Source organism: Lygodium microphyllum, chromosome 3 (genome assembly GCF_053477565.2).
Source record: "Lygodium microphyllum isolate KBCC chromosome 3, Lygodium_microphyllum_v1.1.10, whole genome shotgun sequence".
In the NCBI taxonomy this organism is placed as follows: Eukaryota; Viridiplantae; Streptophyta; class Polypodiopsida; order Schizaeales; family Lygodiaceae; genus Lygodium; species Lygodium microphyllum.
This window is the reverse complement of record NC_141137.1, coordinates 90,050,947-90,058,421: the sequence shown is the minus strand read 5'-3', so window position 1 is coordinate 90,058,421 and position 7,475 is coordinate 90,050,947.

Genomic DNA, 7,475 nt, shown 5'->3' with positions numbered 1-7,475 from the left:
AAACCAGATATTTCTCATTTGAAAATTTTTGGTTGCATTGCCTATGTACATGTGCCAGATGAGTTGAGATCCAAGTTGGATCCAAAAGCTGAGAAGTGCATCTTTATTTTACTCTCTGCAGCAAAAAGGGTATAGATGCTATAACCCTTCTACTCGTAAGTTTACAGTGAGCAGAGATGTTGTTTTTGATGAGATGAGTAGCTGGTATAAACCAGTAAATGTGATTGATGATGTAGATGCATAAAATGGTAATGCTGCACAGAATTCATAGCAGCAATCACAAAATATTAGTGGACCTGGAGCGTCCTCTACCAGTGGCTCACATTCTTCACCATGGACAGGCAGATTGAGATCAAAAGAATCTTCTCAAAGCAATGCAAATAGTGGTATTCAGGCAGATTGAGATCAGGAGAATCTTCTCAAAGCAATACAGATAGTGGTATTCAGGTATCACGAAAAGGAAAAGAGAAGGTAGATCAGCCCATGTTTGATGTGAATGCAGGTCACTCTTATGTGGATGGTGAATCCAGTGGCTCAGAACAGAGCATTGATGATGAGTTGGGTATTCCTTCTATTGTTACACCTGGAGAAAGGAAGACTAGGGATGTTTTGAGAGCACCTGGGAGTGAACCTACTTTGCAGGTCTATCAGAGCTAGGTATCCTGTGGATAGGCTGAAATATGATGGATTTACAACCATTCACTATGCCTATATGGTCAAAGTGATACATGAACCAGAATCCACTTCTTTTGAGCAAGACATGGGAAAAGGAAAGTGGGAGAAAGCCATGGATGAAGAAATGGATGCCTTGGAAGCAAATGCTACATGGGAATTGGTACCTTTGCCTAAAGGTAAGAATGCAATTGGCTGTAAGTGGGTTTATAAGGTGAAGCACAATTCAGATGGTTCTGTGAATAGATACAAGGCAAGATTAGTAGTCAAGGGGTATGCACAAACATATGGCATTGATTATGAAGAAACATTCAGTCCGGTTGCAAGGATGACAACCGTAAGAGTAGTCATTGCTATGGTTGCATCAAAGGAATGGTCTTTACATCAGATGGATGTAAAGAATGCCTTCTTGCATGGTGATTTGCAAGAAGAGGTATATATGGAGCAGCCACCAGGTTATGTGCATGTTGTTCATCCTGAGTTTGTTTGCAGGTTGAAGAAAGCATTGTATGGCTTGAAGCAAGCACCTAGAGCATGGTCTGACAAGATAGGACAGTATCTTGTCACTATTGGCTTTCAGATTTCCAAGGCAGATTTCTCACTTTATGTGAGAAAAACAAAGAAAGGTATTATGCTACTTGTCATTTATGTTGATGATTTGATTATGACAGGTAATAGTGATGAAGATATCCTTTATGAGAAAATGCTATTGAAGTAGAAGTTTGAGATGAAGGATTTGGGAGAGCTGCGTTATTTCTTGGGCATTGAGGTGATTAGATCACCAAGTGGGATATGGCTCTTACAGAGGCAGTATGGATTGGACATGCTATCCAAATATGGGATGACAGGCCGTAAGCCTATTTCAGTTCCTTTGGAGCAGAATGTGAAGCTGAGCGCAGATGCAGGTGAGCTTCTAGAAGACCCTACTATGTACAGACGCATAGTAGGAAGTTTGATTTATATGACTATTACTAGACCAGATTTGAGCTATGTTGTTGGATTGGTAAGTCAGTTTATGCAGGCTCCAAGGAAACCGCATTTAGATGCGGCTAGACGCATACTCAGGTATGTGAAGTCCACATTGCAATATGGACTATTTTATGAGATTGGGGTTCAAATACAGTTGCATGGATACACTGATGCTGATTGGGCTGGTAGTATTTCTGATAGACGATCTACCAGTGGATATGTGTTCTCTTTTGGGAGTGCTGTAGTCACTTGGAGTAGCAAGAAACAACCTACAGTTTCCTTGTCGAGCACAGAGGCTGAGTACAGGGGTGCAGCAATGGCTGCATGTGAGGTAGCTTGGTTGCATAAGCTACTTTATGATATGCATTAGCCTACAGATGGGTCAGTTGTCATTTATTGTGACAACATGAGCATTATACACTTGGCAAATAACCCAGTCTATCATGCTAGAACAAAGCACATTGAGGTGCATTATCACTATGTGCGGGAGAGGGTTTTACTAGGTCTTATTGATCTAGTTTATGTCAGCACAGAGGATCAGGTAGCTGACATATTTACGACGGCATTAGGCGCAAAGAAGCTGCGCAAGTTCAGAGACCTGCTTGGTGTGCAGGAATTGGGATTGAGCTCGAGGGGGAGTGTTGAGATATCGAGCTCCACTCGTGATATGCCAGGGTGACCGTTGTGCATTTATGTCACCGACTTGTCAGTTGTTGCAGATGCAATTGGTACACCACCCATGAATAATAGGTAGATGACAGCTATCCTTATCTACTCTAGTTCGTGGCTCAGTTAGTATGCCACCTTAGTTAATTGAGTTTGGTTTGAGACCCATATATAGGGTTCTTCTATTTCTATGTACTTGAGTTCTTTTTGGCTTACACAAAAAAGAAGAGGAAAACTGTTTTTAGCCTCCACCTATGTGTGTATTTCCCCATTGTGCAAGCAAGAAAGCTACAAGTGAGACTCCTTCCTTCTCTCCCACAATCTTGACATGCCTCGCACTAGGGGTCATAACTAATTGTACGCCCAAGTCACTATCAAGACTATCACTACTAGGTGATACATATCGAGATGTAAGTGAGCTAGTCACATGGTCAAACATCTTTTCTTTGCCTTTATCTAATTTCCCCCTCATTGACATATCCATGTCAGTGGATGCAGTAGCATGACTGCGGAATTGTCCTGCCCAAGGACTAGCTGTAGATGAACCATCACCTTTGGGTCCACTCATAGACATACTAGATGAAGGATAATTTTCAGCATAAGTAGGGCTAGGTAATCCATCAAAGATCACTACATTAGGATTACCATACCATGAGGCCAGCTCGTCAAAAACTACATCTTTGATGATCAGGGTTTCTCGAGTGGATGGATCATAGGATTCACAGGCCTTTCTCTCTTGTGCATAGCCAAGGAAAACACTTTTGACAGCCTTCAGGTCTAACTTCTTCCTCTTTTCATCAGGCACATGTACATAGGCAATGCAACCAAATACTTTTAGGTGACTAATGTTTGGCTTATGCCCATACAATTTCTCATACAGAGTCAAATCATGAATCCCAACTGTAGGTATTTGGTTTAGCACATAAACTACAATAATCACTACTTCAGCCCAACAAACATTTGGCAAATTCTTTTCATTAAGCATTACCCTGGCATCTTCCATCTGTGCCACACCATTCTGCTAAGGTGTATAACTACATGTAAGCTGCCTTTTTATGCCATATTTAGCAAGGTCCTTATCAAACTCTCTGGATACATATTCTCCACCTCTATCAGATCTCAAACATGAGATATAATAGCCAAGTTCATTTTTATTATGCTTCTTAAATTCCTTAAAGACATCGAGCACCTCATCCTTGTGCTTCAGAATGTATAGACATGTTTATCGACTGAAATCATCAATGAAGGATGCATAATACCTAGCACCACCAAAAGACACATTATGGGCATGACCCCATACGTTTGAATGTATCAACTGCAAAGGTCGATAACTATTTCTAACATGTTTCATGAATGGAAATCTCACTTGTTTCCCAAACTGACAAGTAGAGCATACATGTCCAAGATCAGTGTACTTGAACTTCGGCAAGCCAAGTACAACTTCGTTTTGCTTTATGTTTTTTAGCTTTTGTACATTAACATGACCGATGCATTTGTGCTATATTTGTACATCCCGAACTACTCCATTATCGTGGGAAAAAATTGCTACCTTCAATTCCAAGATAGATGCATCCAAAGTAAACATTCTGCCATCTCTCTTGCCTTTAGCAATCAATTTACAACAATTTCCATATTCTTCAATGAAACAACCATCCCTATTAAATTTGACTTGCAGATTCTGTTCTTGTTGGAAACCAGAGTTGCAGCATTGGAATGTGTGCACAAGAGGTAGAAAAGAGCTCAAAGTACAAGAACAAAATCTTGCTTACTAAGTTGCTTAGAGTACAACTTGGGTACACTCTCCCACACATGATAGTGACCCGTAGGCTGTATACATATCCTCTGCCAAGCTAGGGTTAGGGTTTCCCTTGCCCCTAGGGCTATTCACACTCATATGCCCTTATACTCTCTTACTTATAGTGCGTTCCTATGCATGTCTTCTAACACCCCCCCTCAATGCCAGGGTGGCATTGGATTACAAGGCATGTAAGATTTTCCCCCCCTTCTTGGGATGCCTTTATAAATCAGGCTTACAAGGTTGTTTTTAGGTAGGTGATTTTAAAGAATCAAAATAGTCGATCTTCAGATGGATTGGAGGCATAGTTGGCCAGCAATTCTTTGGGTATATCAGGAGTGTTGGGGCATTTACTAGTGATATGCCCTGTCTTCTTGCATTTGCTACATTTCATCTTCTCGAGATACTTCTTCCAACAGTTGTTTACAAGATGTCATTTTTTCTTACAAAAAGAACATCTAGTGAGAGCTGTATGTACCAATACTTGATTACAGGAAGTTGAAGATGCCTGACTGTTGCTGCTTTCTTTGTGTTTTCTCTTTTCTTCATCCAAATAGGATTGAATGGTACTTGCCAATGTAGGATCTGGAATGTTGGTGACATTGGTTACAAGAGTAGGAAACACCTGTTTTACAGCTTTTAGGAGAATAGCAATAGCATCTTCTTCATGTATTGGAGCTTGTACAGAGGCAAGCTGTGCCATAAGTCCCTTCATGTGAGAGATGAATTTTCCCAAATCTTCTCCTGATCGATATTCCAAGCTAAAGAATTCAATTTTAAGGAAGATTTTAGTATTTTTATGAGTGGGTCCATAGAGCTTTTCAAGCTCATCCCATTTTTCTTTAGCAGTGTTTCGTTGATCAACATGATGATAACATTATGATAGCTTGAGCACGTTGGTCATCCTCTATATCAACCAGATTTGCAGAGTTTACAACTCTACTGCCTTGAATGAGAGGCCAATACCCTCTCTCTATCATTTTGTATTTTATAAGTACCTGCCATGGGTGGAAATCTTTGCTATCAAACTTTCGAATTTGAGGACGGACATTAGCATATGTTGTGGTCATTGGGAAGATCTTACCACTTGTTAGGACAAGGGCAGTGTCGAGTCCCTTACAAATTTTCCACTAAATGCAAAAGCAAATCAGACAATTTGAAATCAAAGTTGCAATGAAGAGAAAGGCTGAAAATCATACAAATGTAATATTTCAAAGTATGACTGTTATGGTCCTTTCTTATGTGCAAACTTCTTCCAAGGTTTAATAGTCTTTTTAGGTTTTAATGACGTAAACCTAGACTGGACTTCAGGCTCCTCCTTGTGGTATGGCTTAGTGGATGAAGCTTGTGTTGGACAAGGTTGGTCTATGATCTCAATGCTTGTTGCTGATGATTCCGAGGAGAGTACAATGACACTCATCCTTTTGATTTCATTGACCAGTGTACTTGAAACAAAGTCACTCACGGTATGCATTACACTTCTAGTGTATGATGATCTATGTGTTTATAATTGTACACATAACCTTACAACAATATATGAAGAGGAATAACACTCACTAGATTTTAGTGAATACCCAACAGGAAAATGATTAGATGATTAATGATTAGTATTTAGAAACACCAATGTCAAGCTTAGCGAAATGCTTGAATGAAACCAGGATGTAAGTCGGCTTCTCGATGCACTCAGTGATGTCCATTGAGCATGCCCAAGAGCTTTTAGATCTGGAATAAGCTTAAGAGAATATGCTTCAATGATTAGAATCACTGTTAATGAAGCTCAGAGTGAAAAAAGTGAAAAATGCCAGTCTTAGAGCTTGCTGGCTATGGCTGCCACAAGATACACAATTAGGGTTTGACAGAGATCTCTCTCTATGGGAGGAATTTCCAGAAGCCTTCTTGTGGGAGGATGGCCCACTAGGAGGGCTATCAAAGCCCTAAGGTAGCCATCATTATTGCACCCTGTATCAGACGTGCTTTAGCTCGAACCAGTTGCCTGCAAAATCTGCACCAAATCTGGAAAACACGCAATGCCAGCTCCTACGTCGACTAATGTCTGCCTCTGTTGCACTAGGCTGAGCTACCCTGGGATAGGCAAGAAGTCCCTAGAAGAAGTTTTTAGAAGAAGTCCTCTCCAAGTCTTCCAATGGAGGTAGGTTGCAGGCAACCATGGAGGAAAGAAGGATAAGATGAAAGAAGTAAAAGCTCATGTGCACTTCACCTCAGGAGGCTGAGGGAAGCTGAGGAGATCAGAGATGGCTCTGATACCATGTTGGAAACCAGAGTTATAGCATTGGAATGTGTGCACAAGACGGAGAAGAGAGCTCAAAGTACAAGAACAAAATCATGCTTACTAAGTTAGTTAGAGTACAACTTGGGTACACTCTCCCACACATGATAGTGACCCATAGGTTGTTTATATAGCCTCTACCAAGCTAGGGTTAGGGTTTCCCCTGCGCCTAGGGCTATTCACACTCATATGCCCTTATAGGTGTCAAGCCTGAGCATATTGATGCAAAGGCTTTTCTCTTTCTATATACCCCCTTGGCAACTATTTATACATGCAAGGGATCATTTCTTATTCATAGTAAAAGCGGTTTTGCAAGTTTCAATCTAGAATTCATGAAATCATGGGGCATTACGTTGATTTGATGGAGACTATACTCATGTAAGATATGTTAGCATATTTCTATATAAGGCAAATGGGATAGATATGTTAATTGTTGGATCTCATGTCTATGACCCCTCCAGTTCTGAGACGTACTCAGTTGGACTAGTATACATTGTAGACAACCTTAACGAGGAAGATAAGACCAAGCTCATCGACTTACTCCTCGAGTTCCGAGACGTACTCAGTTGGACTTACACCAATGTCGAGGAGGTACTTAATAAATCTCATTATGTGCGCGCATTTTTTTGAGAAAAACACTCAAATTAAGTGGATGAAAAGCGGATGTATATTGCAAAACGCACGATGCCATGCCGTCTGAATTCCACCATTCACTAAGCATTGCCCTTACGACAATACTAACAAAAGTGTATCGTTTCTATATTCACAACAATTGCTATTGTTCTAATGATGACTTTATATCCAGGGATTAACCTGCTATTGATTGTCCTGATCATGCACCGGTGATGATGACAACGATTTGGGGGAGTCGATCATGCTATTAATGTGGGGGGTAATGTTGGGGTTGGAGATGACGAAGTTGCTGGGCGTGCTGGGACCAGAGCTTGGGCCGCCCCTCAGCATTGTATTATAACGATAGTGAGCATCAGTTTTGGAGAACATCAGTGTATTGCTGAGCTGTGTTTTGTCGATCTGATCATTATCACAGCCGATAAACGGCGACCGCCCTGCAGCTGCAATTAGACG